This window comes from Leuciscus leuciscus (assembly GCF_965113295.1).
Source record: "Leuciscus leuciscus genome assembly, chromosome: 11".
In the NCBI taxonomy this organism is placed as follows: Eukaryota; Metazoa; Chordata; class Actinopteri; order Cypriniformes; family Leuciscidae; genus Leuciscus; species Leuciscus leuciscus.
Window position 1 is genome coordinate 28,623,199 of NC_138735.1, and position 15,098 is coordinate 28,638,296.

The window sequence follows — 15,098 nt, forward strand, 5'->3', positions numbered from 1 at the left end:
TTCCGAAGATGAACGGAGGTCTTACGGGCTTGGAACGACATGAGGGTGAGTCATTAATGACATCATTTTCATTTTTGGGTGAACTAACCCTTTAATGTGTCTATTGATAATATAAGGGACAAAATTATAACTATGCTCTTTGATACCAATCTTTCATTTGAAAGTCACGTGTCTAGTATCCGTAAAACCGCATTTTTCCATCTTAAAAAAAAATCGAAATTACGCCATATGCTCTCATTGACAAATGTGGAACAATTAGTACATGCGTTCATGACCTCAAGGCTAGATTATTGTAATGCTCTACTGGGTGGTTGCCCTGCACGCTTAATAAACAAATTACAGCTGGTCCAAAATGCAGCAGCTCGAGTTCTTACCAGAACCAGGAAGTATGACCATATTAGCCCTGGATCTGTCAACACTGCACTGGCTCCCTATTAAGCATCGTATAAATGTTAAAATATTGCTGATTACTTACAAAGCACTAAATGGTTTAGCTCCGCAGTACTTGAGCGAGCTCTTAACGCATTATAGTCCTTCACGTCTATTGCGATCTCAAAATTCCGGCCAGTTAATAATACCTAGAATATCAAAATCAACTGCTGGCGGTAGATCCTTTTCCTATTTAGCACCAAAACTTTGGAACAGTCTTCCTAACATTGTCCGGGAAGCAGACACACTCTGTCAGTTCAAAGCTATAGATAATATCAGGGACAAAATTATAACTATGCAACCGTCTACTACAGTATCGCATCAGGGAGTGCATTGTTGTCTCCCTGAGGAAAAATTTGATTCATTCATTCATTGCTATAGGAGAGAAAGAATTTTGCAAACTCGTTAATTCGTCTAAATCGACAACATGTATGTTAGACCCTATACCGACTAAGCTACTGAAAGAGATGCTCCCAGAGGTCATAGATCCTCTTTTTAATATCATTTATTCGTCTTTATCTCTAGGATACGTACCAAAAACCTTTAAGCTGGCTATGGTTAAAACGCTTGTTAAAAAAACGCAACTTGATCCTACAGAACTAGTCAATTACAGGCCGATCTCGAATCTGCCTTTTTTGTCAAAAATATTAGTAAAAGCAGTATCCTCACAACGGTGTTCCTTTCTTGAAAGAAATTATATCTGCAAGGATTTTCAGTCAGGATTTAGACCGTACCATAGTACTGAGACAGCGCTCAGAGTTACAAATGATTTGCTCTTATCATCCGATCGTGGCTGTATCTCTCTGTTGGTGTTACTTGAACTTAGTGCTGCATTTGACACCATTGACCACAACATTCTTTTAAATAGACTAGAAAACCATGTTGGCGTTTGTGGAATTGCGCTAGCATGGTTTAAATCATACTTATCTGACCGTTATCAGTTTGTAGCAGTAAATGAAGAAATGTCTTGTCGATCACAAGTTCAGTATGGCGTACCACAAGCCTCAGTACTAGGACCGTTGCTGTTCACTCTGTACATGCTACCCTTGGGCGATATCATTAGGAAGCATGGAATTAGCTTTCACTGTTATGCTGACGATACTCAGCTGTATATTTCTTCAAAACCTAACGAAACTTACCAATTCACAAAATTAACGGAATGCATAGCTGATATAAAAAACTGGATGACTAGTAATTTCCTACTTCTAAATTCTGAAAACACAGAGATTCTAATTATTGGACAAAAAAACTCCCACACGTAATAACCTAGAATACTGTCTTAACACTTGATGGCTGCTCTGTCAAGTCTTCTTCGTCGATTAGGAACCGTGATACCAATCTTTCATCTGAAAGTCACGTGTCTAGTATCCATAAAACCGCATTTTTCCATCTTAAAAATATATCAAAATTACGCCCTATGCTCTCGTTGACAAATGCGGAACAGTTAGTTCATGCGATCATGACCTCAAGGCTAGATTATTGTAATGCTCTACTGGGTGGTTGCCCTGCACGCTTAATAAACAAATTACAGCTGGTCCAAAATGCAGCAGCTCGAGTTCTTACCAGAACCAGGAAGTATGACCATATTAGCCCTGTTCTGTCAACACTGCACTGGCTCCCTATTAAGCATCGTATAAATGTTAAAATATTGCTGATTACTTACAAAGCACTAAATGGTTTAGCTCCGCAGTACTTGAGCGAGCTCTTAACGCATTATAGTCCTTCACGTCTATTGCGATCTCAAAATTCCGGCCAGTTAATAATACCTAGAATATCAAAATCAACTGCTGGCGGTAGATCCTTTTCCTATTTAGCACCAAAACTTTGGAACAGTCTTCCTAACATTGTCCGGGAAGCAGACAAACTCTGTTAGTTCAAAGCTAGATTAAAGACACATCTCTTTGACCTAGCATTCACATAATACATTATAGACTTCTATTTTTCAATCTTAGGCTGCATAGATTAGGTCAGCCGGAACCGGGAACACTTCCCATAAATCCTGATGTACTCGTTACATCATAAGTAGAATGGCATCTACGCAAATTTTAGTGTCTTTGTTTATCCTGAGGTTTTCCCGCAGCCTGCCGGATCCAGGCCGTATCCAGATCTGACGAAGGACCTTCGCCTGGACCCGATGACAACGCAGTGCTGAAGTGCCAACTAGTCTCTCCCTATGGAGGATCCCTTTACCACTCTACAGATAGAGCGTTTTCGAGAAATTCGTTTCGCGTACCTACCCCGAAGTGACAAAATAAAAATAAAATTCTGTATAAAAATATATAAGGAAAGACCAGTACTTTGTTTAGGCTTGGTTTGTAGGGAATTACAAACCTGCGCACATATATTCAAACGCACATAACTATAGAACCAATTCTTAATGCGCATGTGAACGCCACCCAATTACTCACCCTCATGTTGTTCCAACCCCGTAAGACCTTCGCTCATCTTCGGAACACAAATTAAGATATTTTTTGATTAAATCTGAGAGCTGTCTCACTCCTCCATAGGCTTCTAAGACACTATAACTTGCTGGCCCAGAAAATGCATTAAAGAGATCGTTAATATAGTCCAAGTGACTACAGTGGCTCAATCTTAAGTTTATAAAGCGACGAGAATACTTTTTGTGCGCAAAAAACAAACAAAAATAACGACTTTATTCCACTATTCATTTCCTTCTCTCTGGGCCTCGAGTTAGTTCACATAGTGTTTTAGCGCAGCGCGTCTGTGTTGTACGTCACACGTAGGCTCACTATTGGCCGACGCTGGTCATGTGTAGGAGCCATTTATATATTCACCTTCTCTGGATAGGTTAATATTGCTATTATTATTCTAGCCACTGGGTGGGAGTGTTGCACTATGTGTGACACGTCACTGCGAGGTAGATATATTTACAGGTGTTGCAATCAGTTAGGAAAGGGTGTGGATGGCGAGGAACACACGGTTCTTACCGTAGCCGTGAGCACTCAGGTTACCAACAGCACGACAGCACTTTAATATTCACCACTGGGTGAAGTCTCATTTTATGTAAATTATCCCTTTTTTACCTTCATAATAAACGGGAACACCACCCAAAGAGAGTTAATGTTTGGACTCAGAATTTCTGCTACGCGTTGAGAACACCATGCCATCTATGCCGAGGCTTATAGGATAGCCTCAACACAGTAAGAACCTATTCCTTTTCGTTGGGAGATGCTTCTGAACTGGACAGGAGTGGCCTGATCGCTTGGATATTGAAAGGATTGTCCATCTCATTGGATTGCTTACCTGTCACGGAGCCTGGAAGTTATAATTGAAACATCTGTAAGTCTTCACACAGACCGCAATCACGGAAAGCTGGTGGGTACACTTTGATATATTTCTGCTGATGTATGGAATTGGAAAAAGGTGGACTCTCGAAGTTGAAATGAAAGACTGTTTCAGTGTTGTTGCTTCGTAAACTTGAAAGTGCTATGTTGTGTGTGCTGTTGGTTGCCTCTGCATGAGCAAGATTAATTGTGCTGTTATCATTGAGTGCTTTGAACTGGATGCGCTTAATGTATAAAGATGATTGCAGAGGAAGAAACTGAGCTCGATAGAGCCAAAATTGCTTCTGTGGCTACAGATGAAAATTATATTTCTGATAAGTCTAGTGTTGCTGTTGATGACTCGGGGAAACGCATAAGAAAATTAACAGCTAAGGGATTTACAATGTTGTTCGAAAATCTGCAAAAAAAATCGGAAATCCCAACTTATGCAAGCTAATAAAATTAAGCAGAGGATTAATGAGGTTCTTTCTGGAAAAAGAACATCTCAAACTGCGTTTGATGTGAAGAAATGTCTAAACAAATATACCACGTTGTGCAATGAGGCTTTAGAAACCCAAACTACGTTGCTGGAAATGCCTATGCCAGATTCTGAATACGACAAACAACAACATTGGCTTGCACATAAAACAGTGGAATTTAATACATTTGAGGATGACGTGAAGAGGTGGTTGGCCGATGCTGCTGCAAAAAATTATGACGAGAATCTTGATGTGCTGTCTATAACAAATGTTGATATAAGGCCTGAAGATAGTATTTCCAATGTTTCAAGTAAAGGGTCAAAACATAAAGATCACTCTTCTGTCCATTCAAAGGCTTCCAGTATTAGTTCTGTGCGTTTAAAGGCAAAGGCTGAAAGGGCTGCACTTTTACAGTCTGCAGCTGCTTTGAGAAAAAAGCATGACATTGACGCTGAAGAAGCAGCCCTTCAAATGGAAAAGGCAAAGCTGAAAAGGAAAAAGGAACAGCTAGAGGTTGAGGCCAAATTGGCTGTTGCTACGGCTAGATTGTCTGTGTTTGAAAATGTGCGTGGTGGTGAAGATGTGGATGAGTATGAAGAGGATAATGGAGAGGATGCCATGAATGCCTATCTTCATGCTCATTTGAAATCACAAACATCAAGTTATGCGAACACAGTTCCTGTCTTGCAACTTCCTAAATCTGTCTCTTTCCAACGGGACCATTCTCGGCCATTGGCTGTACGGCCTAAGGAAAGGCTGCATATTCCACAAGCCCAGTCTTCTGACAGATCCAGACTCACCAACGCTTCAACAGCAGGATTTCAACCACTGACCTCACAAGGGAGTACACGTATGCAATCACAGTCGCACCATCATTCCTCTGTTGACAATGTTCAACACCCTACTTTGTATGACCTTATGCAACAGCAAACTAACATAATCGGTCAGCTGGTACAGAACCAAGCCTTAGCCTCTCTTCCGCCACGAGCTATCCCAGAGTTTGATGGTGATCCACTTAAGTATGCTGCCTTCATTAGAGCTTTCGAGCAAGCAATTGAAAGGAAAACTACAGATAAACAAGAATGTCTTTATTATCTTGAACAACATACCAGAGGGCAGCCCAGAGAACTGGTTCGGAGTTGCTATAACATGGCTCCTGGGCATGGCTATGAGAGAGCAAAGAATCTATTGAAAGAATTCTTCGGAAATGAAATAAAAATTGCTGTAGCTTATATGGAGAAGGCTATGACGTGGCCTACGATGAGGGTTGATGACATTAATGCTCTGCAGTCCTTTTCAATCTTTTTAAGGGACTGTTGTAATGTTATGGAAGATTTACAGCATATGGAGGAGTTGAACGTGCCATCCAATCTTCGCCTGATAATGATGAAGTTGCCATATAAACTGAGGGAAAAATGGAGGTCTGTCGCTTGGGAGCTACAGGAGCGCCGTGGCTACAGAGCTATGTTCCCAGACTTTGTGGCCTTCATTGAGCGTCAGGTAAAGATTCTGTCTGATCCTCTCTTCGGTGACCTACAGGGTACGCCATCAGACTCTTCTTCTAAACAAAAGAGTAGACATACCGGAAGAGGTCAAGCTACTGTTGCTGCCATCAATACTGCCTTAGGATCAACCACATCAGCAGCTTGGTACCAACAGCACAGAGGGCCAGCTTCACAAAGGAATGACGAAGAGTTATGCTGTGTTTGTAAGAGTCAGCATCCAGTGGAGAAGTGTTCACAGCTTGATGAGATGTCACACAGGGAGAAATTGGAGGTTTTGAAGGTGGGCAGAGTGTGTTTCAGCTGTCTGAGGAGAGGTCATATGAGCAGGGACTGTGATAAGCCTTTGACTTGTGATATATGTAAACACAAACATCCAACTGTCCTACACATTAAACTTAAAACACATGAAGTGTCAGTCAATAATGCATCTGTGTCATTGGAGACATGTGGCCATACTGGGGCCGGAAGTGATGAATGTGTTCTCTCCATTGTGCCTGTACAGGTGAAGGCCAAGTCCGGGAGCACGATTATGAACACCTATGCCTTTCTAGACCCTGGGAGTTCAGCTTCTTTCTGTACTCAACATCTCATGAGAAAACTGAATCTTTCAGGAGTCAAGACTAGCATTCTTCTTCGTACTCTTGGCCAAGAGAGGTCTGTAGACACATTCTTGCTTAGTGGTCTTGAGGTGTCTGGCTTAAATGAAGAAAACTTCCTTGACTTACCTGAAGTTTATACCCAGAAGACCATGCCTGTGAGCAGAAATAACATTCTCACTCAACAGGATCTAGAGGGATGGAAATACCTCAAAGGCATTACAGTTCCCAGTCTTGAGGCAGAGGTGGAATTGCTGATTGGCACCAATGCACCGAAGCTCATGGAACCATGGGAAATAATAAATAGCCAAGGCAAAGGACCTTATGCTGTCAGGACTCTACTGGGGTGGGTCGTGAATGGCCCGCTGAGAGGTGGTGAGCCGCGTAAAGGCAAGATAGGCCTTCCTGAAGTCACTGTCAATAGGATCTCAGTCGCCAAGCTACAAGACTTATTGGTTTCCCAATACAATCAGGATTTCAATGAAAAATCAGACGATGTTTGCCTTTCTAGAGAGGATCAAAGATTTATGCAAATAATGGAGTCTTCAATTCAGCTTGACGAAGGACACTATTGCTTTGACTTGCCATTTAAGGTTAAAGATGTCATCTTGCCAAATAATTATAGCATCGCAAAGCAGCGTCTCTTAAGTCTTGGCAGGAAGTTCAAGAGGAACAAAGATTATCATCAAGAGTACACAGCTTTCCTTTCTGAAGTCATTGAAAAGGGGTATGCTGAGCTTGTACCACATCAGCAGTTGAAGCGAGATGACGGCAAGGTGTGGTATATTCCCCATCATGGGGTATACCATCCAAAAAAGAAAACCCTTCGAGTTGTCTTTGACTGTGCTGCTGTTTTTAAAGGAATTTCATTGAATTCTCAGCTGTTGCAGGGGCCTCACCTCACAAGCACCTTACTTGGCGTACTTACTAGGTTTAGACAAGAACGAGTAGCACTGATGGCAGACATCCAAGCCATGTTCCATCAGGTGAGGGTGACTCCGGAGCACACAGACTTTTTACGCTTCTTGTGGTATCCTGATGGCGATACAAGACAAGCTTCCATGCAATACAGGATGAGAGTTCATCTCTTTGGGGCCGTGTCTTCGCCCAGTTGTGCGAATTATGCACTGCGGAGAATTGTGCAAGACCACAAAGAAAACTTTGAACCTAGTGTTCTGAACACAATACTCCAAAATTTCTACATGGATGATTGTTTAAAATCTGTGTCATCAGAGGCTAAAGCCATAAAAATGGCGCATGAATTGACTGAAGCCTGTGCGAAGAGAGGATTCCTCCTGTTGAAGTGGACAAGCAACAGCAGTGAGGTCTTGGCTAGTATTCCTCAGCCACAGCGCTCCAAGACCACCAGGGGGCTTAACCTGGATCAAAAGGCAAGTCCTGTCGAAACAGCTCTTGGTCTTCATTGGTGCATAGATACAGACATGCTGACCTTTAGGATAGCCATCGAAGAGCGCCCACATACAAGACGTGGCATATTGTCTGTGGTGTCGTCTATCTATGACCCTTTGGGTTTTCTTGCACCATTTACTTTACCTGTTAAAAGGATGCTGCAGGAGATGTGTAGGCTGAACATCGGCTGGGATGCCAACATACCTCATGTCTTCTCCGAGCAGTGGTCTAAATGGCTGGCTGATCTCCATTACATCACTGATCTCACTGTGGACCGGTGTATCAAGCCGAAGGATTTTGGAACACCTACTCACCTGCAGTTGCATCACTTCTCCGATGCCAGTGAGTATGGCTACGGAACTGCGTCATATCTCAGGATGGAGAATGAGAGAAATCATGTCAGTATTGCTTTTATCTTGGGCAAGGCCAGGGTTGCTCCTTTAAAGCAAATAACAATTCCTCGCCTTGAGCTGACTGCTGCTGTCCTGGCTGTCCGGGTGGACAACATGCTGAAGAGGGAGTTGCAGCTGGATTTATATCCATCAGTATTCTGGACAGACAGTACAACTGTTTTAAAGTATATTGGAAACGAGATCAGGAGGTTTCATACATTTGTGGCTAATAGGGTGGCTGTGATTAGAAATGAAACGGATGTTGCACAGTGGAGACACATTGGCACAAAACTTAATCCAGCAGATGAGGCCTCCAGGGGTCTAAGTGCTGAAGAATTTCTTGCATGTGGGCGGTGGCTGAAGGGACCAGACTTTCTCTTGAGGGGGGAGGTGGAATGGCCTAAGACCATCATGGAACAACCTCTAATCCCTTTGGGTGACCCGGAGGTGAAGAAAGATCTACTGGTGAATGCCTTTGTATCCCATCGTCCACTGAATGCAACAAAGGTGTTTTTAAGCTACTTCTCAGATTTTAAGAAGCTGAGAATGTCTGTGGCATGGATGTGCAGATTCAGAGATGTGCTTCTAACCCTGTCCAAAAAGAGAAAGGTTCTTGAAGCCTCCAAAGGCATTGGCCACGATAATGGAGGCCGAAGAAGCGACTACCTTTATGCCGAAATGCAAAGGGAAAAATTGGCACTTCGTGGACAGCCACTGACTACAGGTGACCTTGAGAGGGCAGAAAGTGCCATCATCTATTTTTCCCAGCAAGAAAGGTATTCCGATGAGATTGCAGTTTTGAAAAACGGAGGATCTGTCAAAAGAAACAGTGACCTCTACAAATTGGACCCAGTGTTGGAGGATGGATTGCTGCGTGTGGGAGGAAGGCTTAGTAGGGCTTCCATGCCAGAAATTGAAAAACATCCTGTCATTCTTTCTAAAGAGCAGCATGTGTCCAAACTCATCTTAAAGTATATCCATCAAAGGCTGGGTCACGCAGGTAGAAATCACATGCTCTCTTCTCTCAGGAAGCAATACTGGATTACTCATGCCAATTCTGCTTGCAGGAAGGTCATCTCTGAGTGTGTAGTTTGTCGCCGCCTCCAAGGAAAGACGGGGGAACAAAAAATGGCTGACCTACCAGTAGAGAGGATTGTGCCAGACTTACCTGCTTTCACAAATGTGGGAGTCGACTACTTTGGGCCAATTGAGGTGAAGAAGGGCCGGGGCAGAGCAAAGCGCTACGGCGTTCTCTTTACCTGCATGGCGAGCAGGGCAGTTCATCTCGAAGTTGCTTATGCTTTAGACACTGACTCATGCATAAATGCCATTCGCCGTTTCATGTGTCGCAGAGGTCAGGTGACACACCTGACATCAGACAATGGCACCAACTTCATAGGAGCTGAGCGGGAGTTAAGGGAAGCCATTGCTGAGTTAGACCAACAGAAGATTCAGCATGTCTTACTGCAGAAAGGTCTGACATGGTCCTTTAACCCTCCAGCTGGGTCTCACCATGGAGGGGTTTGGGAGCGTCTTATTCTTCTTGTGAAAAAGGTCCTTTCTTCCACGCTCAGACTCCAAACACTGGATGATGAAGGGTTTCATACCATTCTTTGTGAAGTCGAAGCCATTCTCAATAGTCGTCCCATTACAAAGGCTTCTGATGATGCGAATGACCTCGAAGCACTTACACCCAACCACATCCTGCTCTTAAAGTCAAAGCCGCACCTCCCTCTTGGGCTCTTTTGTAAGGATGACCTGTATCTGAAGAGAAGATGGAGGCAGGTGCAGTTCCTATCTGATCTATTTTGGAAACGCTGGGTGAGGGAATACTTACCACTACTCCAGGAGAGACAGAAGTGGATGAGACCAAAAAGAAGCTTTTCTGTTGGAGACATTGTGGTCATAATGGATCCTGTCGCTCCACGAGGGTCCTGGCTGATGGGAAAAATTACGCAGACATACCCTGACAAGAAAGGTTTCGTTCGCTCAGTGCTGCTGAAAACAAAAACGGGTCAGCTGGAACGGCCAGTAACAAAGATCTGCCTATTGATGGAAGTCGAAGTGTCACAGATGAGGTCCTGACTAGAGGATCTGACTACAGATGTCCTAAGCTCAAGAGAAGAAGATTATACTTAAGATTAGCATTGCACAAATGGCTCCTTTAGTTAAAATTGGTAATTTGGGTAATTGTGGTTAAAGTAAACATTCACAATTATGGGGCCGGGGTGTAGGAGCCATTTATATATTCACCTTCTCTGGATAGGTTAATATTGCTATTATTATTCTAGCCACTGGGTGGGAGTGTTGCACTATGTGTGACACGTCACTGCGAGGTAGATATATTTACAGGTGTTGCAATCAGTTAGGAAAGGGTGTGGATGGCGAGGAACACACGGTTCTTACCGTAGCCGTGAGCACTCAGGTTACCAACAGCACGACAGCACTTTAATATTCACCACTGGGTGAAGTCTCATTTTATGTAAATTATCCCTTTTTTACCTTCATAATAAACGGGAACACCACCCAAAGAGAGTTAATGTTTGGACTCAGAATTTCTGCTACGCGTTGAGAACACCATGCCATCTATGCCGAGGCTTATAGGATAGCCTCAACATCATGTGTGTGACGTGCTACGCAGTTACACTACGTGAAAAAACTCGAGGCCCAGAGAAAAGGAAATGAATATAAACTGGTCCAGGACATCATTGGGGCGGACTCACCTGTCCTGGCTGGCATCCCTGGCGGTTTACAGAGTGAAGCTGAGATTCAACCAGAGGAATATAACACGGAGTGAGAGAACATTATTGTCTTAAATCAAATAAAACGTATCACTGCTGAGGATAAACGATATGAAGGTCACGCCAGGCGTAATGAATTTTTATTAATTTTTTTATATAAATACCAATTTTGATTGGTATTTCTTTGTTTCACGTGTTAGACCTTTCCAGCAATCAAAGCAGCTTCAACACAGACATAGCGCCAGCAGTACGCCAAACCAGGCAGCAGAGTGAGTTATTGCTGCTTTAACAATTATTTTAGTTTTGTTCATTTGACTTAGAACAGCCCCAATATTATTTATTATATTTCATAATTCCTCCAAAACACTTGTGAATTGCAGAAAAGACGCAAATACCCTCTCCAGCCGCTACAAGAGAAGAAGTGCTGGAACTGCAGAGAGACGTCCTACAGCTACAAAAGACAAAACTGCAATTAGAGATCGAAAAACTTAAAAAGAAGAAGGAAAATCAAGACCTTTACAACATCATTCTTAATAACAAACTTCTGCAGCTACAAAGTGAAGGGAAAATAACAATCACATCAATTGACGAATAAATACATTTTATGACAGATCTGAAAAGTTTTGCATTTATTTATGTAATTACAAGAACAAATATATTAACAAAATACAAATAATAATAATAATAGAAAATACAATATAGCTAATACATTCATATATAATATTAGTAGGCTACTAAATAGCACTATGAATTACATTACTTTAAATTGCAACTGCTAGCCTAGGCATATACATTTTATCATTTATATTAATTAATACTAATAGGCTAATAATAAATTGTACTATTAATATTACTACTGGTGCTAATACATTTTATTTTTAATATTAGCCTACTACTACAACTATTGGCCATTCTATAGGCCAACTAATTAAAGAATGCATTTACGATGGCATCTCTGACAACAAATCCAGCCTGTTGGAAATCTTGTTGCAGAAGATTTGCTTCATGAGCCTCTTCTGCTTCATGACCCTCTTCTTCGAGATCATCTTCCTCTTCGAAGGCAGAATACGTTTTGGACATGTTAAAAGGAACAACGCAGGCGCGAGATGGAAACGTCACAGTTTGGCTTAAATGACGGCAAAGGGCCCCTGCAACTCGGTGAATAACTCTACTGACGGACGACTTATGAACGTGGAAAACATCTCCCACTACAGACCGGAAACTCCCAGTTGCAAAGAACCGAAGTGCTATAAGCAACTGTAACACAGAGGGTAGTGAGTGGTTGCGCTGGGTATGGTCAAGGTCGCCTTCCAGTTTGTTAGCAATTTCATAAATTCCGCGCGATCAAATCGATATTCTCGAAGCAGTTTTTCATCGCTAAGATGGTCCAGAGGGTTCTCCCTATCGCGAAAAATTCACCTTGGCACATCTATATCTTGAACAGGATCCATAACCTCAGCCATGTTTTCTCATTTGTGTTCATAAACTCTTTTAAGGTAAAGTTTTTCTAACCTTAAACTGTACTTAGGAAAATGACAGTTAAGGGGCTTTATGCAACACTTAACGGTTTTTAAGGGATTACTTAAGTGAAAGATTACTTAAGGGTAATTCTAAGGGTGTATGACGTTTCAGTAAAAAAAAAAACTTAAGTAACACTTAAGGGTTATTTTCTGAAACACCCTTAAGTTTAAGGGAAACCTAAGGGCGATCTTAAGGGAAAATTCCACTTAAGGCGTTTTATGCAACCAGGCACAGGTCTGCCCCAAAAACTTTTCCAATTGTCTATGAATTCTATATTATTAAGCGGACACCATCTCGACAGCCAGCCATTAAGTGAATACAATCTACTAACTATCTCATCACTCCTGCGAACAGGAAGGGGGCCAGAGCAAATTACAGTGCTTTTTAGTTGTTGTTGTTTTTTGTTTTTTTCAGAAAGCCATCGATTGAATCAGCCCTGCAAACCTGTTGGTGGACAACTTAGTGGATAGTGGAAATATGCACTTAAACACTAAGGGAAACCTAAGGGCGATCTTAAGGGAAAATTCCACTTAAGGCGTTTTATGCAACCAGGCACAGGTCTGCCCCAAAAACTTTTCCAATTGTCTATGAATTCTATATTATTAAGCGGACACCATCTCGACAGCCAGCCATTAAGTGAATACAATCTACTAACTATCTCATCACTCCTGCGAACAGGAAGGGGGCCAGAGCAAATTACAGTGCTTTTTAGTTGTTGTTGTTTTTTGTTTTTTTCAGAAAGCCATCGATTGAATCAGCCCTGCAAACCTGTTGGTGGACAACTTAGTGGATAGTGGAAATATGCACTTAAACACTCTGGAGACCATCCCAGATGATGTCCCACCAGCAGAAGGCATTACCAGGGGCAGCCCATCCCGGTCCAGCAGCTCCACCAGGGTCTCCCTGCTCAGCTCAATAAAAGTCTACTTTTTTTTTCTTATTTTATGTACTGTAAATTTAAATGTTTATGTTGATTTAATGTTTAATGTATGTTGTAAATAGTTGGAAAAAGTACTTTAATGTAGCCTATAGAACAAATGATTTTCATTTACCAATTTTTTTTTTAAAGGTATAGAAGAATGTTTCATGTAGAAATTATGACTGTCATTACAAAAATAAACAATGTCCAGAACAATTCATTCTCTTATTTACACATTTAAAGTTGCATAAAAATAATGTACAGAATTTCTTTCCTTTTGAAAAATAAAAGTTTAAAAAAGTTAAACAGTAGAAAAAATATATATTTTTCAATCATTCTCTCAAGAAGAGAAAACAGCCTGTCCATCCTCTCCCTTCTTGCCTGTGCTCTCCTCGCCTCTGCCTCCCTCTCAGTTGCATGTCTTCTCTGATCAAGTCCAAAAACTCATCCTCTGTCTAGCCGCCTTCGTGCTGGTGCTGGTGCTGGTGCTGGTGCTGCTAGTGGTGCTGGTGCTGCTGCTGTCTCCACCTTGGTGTAAAACAACCACCTTATTGTAATTTGTTTGCCCAGAATCTACATTTATTTTAGTAAAAAAAATCAAAGTATTATATTTATGACAAAATGTTGTTTTTATCTTAAAATTACTTAAATATCCAACATTTAGCAACACTATATTTCATACATTATGTTAAAAAAAATTTTTATATATATATATATATATATATATATTCTCACCTTAAGGATTATTAGGAACACCATACTAATACTGTGTTTGACCCCCTTTCGCCTTCAGAACTGCCTTAACTCTGCGTGGCATTGATTCAACAAGGTGCTGAAAGCATTCTTTAGAAATGTTGGCCCATATTGATAGGATAGCATCTTGCAGTTGATGGAGATTTGTGGGATGCACATCCAGGGCACGAAGCTCCCGTTCCACCACATCCCAAAGATGCTCTATTGGGTTGAGATCTGGTGACTGTGGGGGCCATTTTAGTACAGTGAACTCATTGTCATGTTCAAGAAACCAATTTGAAATGATTCGAGCTTTGTGACATGGTGGATTATCCTGCTGGAAGTAGCCATCAGAGGATGGGTACATGGTGGTCATAAAGGGATGGACATGGTCAGAAACAATGCTCAGGTAGGCCGTGGCATTTAAACGATGCCCAATTGGCACTAAGGGGCCTAAAGTGTGCCAAGAAAACATCCCCCACACCATTACACCACCACCACCAGCCTGCACAGTGGTAACAAGGCATGATGGATCCATGTTCTCATTCTGTTTACGCCAAATTCTGACTCTACCATCTGAATGTTTCAACAGAAATCGAGACTCATCAGACCAGGCAACATTTTTCCAGTCTTCAACTGCCCAATTCTGGTGAGCTCGTGCAAATTGTAGATCACAAATGGGCAGACATAATTTTCTAAATTGTCTAATAAAATGTTACTGCATTATTTTTTGTTGATGTCTGTACTATCACTCCTGTCTCCCTGCTCCCAGTACCAAATACATGTTAATATTTGTCTGCTAAATTACTGATGTAACTTTACACTAAAATAATATTAATCTCCTTTAGCTTACAGTATTTTGAGTGACGATAGTAATGGGGCGCTATACCGCTTACATTTGCTAGCATTTCAATACTAAGTTAACGAAGAAAAAAGTATTACAGTATTTACAGATGAAACTGACCTGCACTGGAAGCCCTGAACAGGTCATTCATTTTGCAGCTTGTTCGGGTGCTTTCTTTTTCGTTGTCCTTTCCCTCTCTGCTCCACCTGGCCGTTCTCTCCATCATCGGGTGCTGCTCGCATTTTC

General features: G+C 41.7%; 2 protein-coding genes across 6 annotated transcripts in view; one reads left to right on the forward strand and one right to left on the reverse strand.

Moving 5' to 3' along the window:
- Nucleotides 1-13,935, forward strand: part of LOC309509432 (radial spoke head protein 4 homolog A-like) — a 28,483-nt gene extending 14,548 nt beyond the window's left edge. For 2 of the 5 annotated variants that reach the window (XM_082184151.1, XM_082184150.1), the window contains exons 3-4: nucleotides 11,037-11,105; nucleotides 11,217-12,836. The gene's annotated coding sequence lies outside the window, so the exon portion shown is untranslated. Of the gene's footprint in view, nucleotides 1-9,673; nucleotides 10,889-11,036; nucleotides 11,106-11,216; nucleotides 12,837-13,095 lie in introns of those variants that run through there. The other 3 variants (XR_014209902.1, XM_082184153.1, XM_082184154.1) reach the window with 3 other exon arrangements.
- Nucleotides 1-15,098, reverse strand: part of LOC309509429 (radial spoke head protein 4 homolog A-like) — a gene marked incomplete at its 5' end in the record, with an annotated part of 106,611 nt that overhangs the window by 60,755 nt on the left and 30,758 nt on the right. The gene's annotated exons all lie outside the window — the stretch shown is intronic.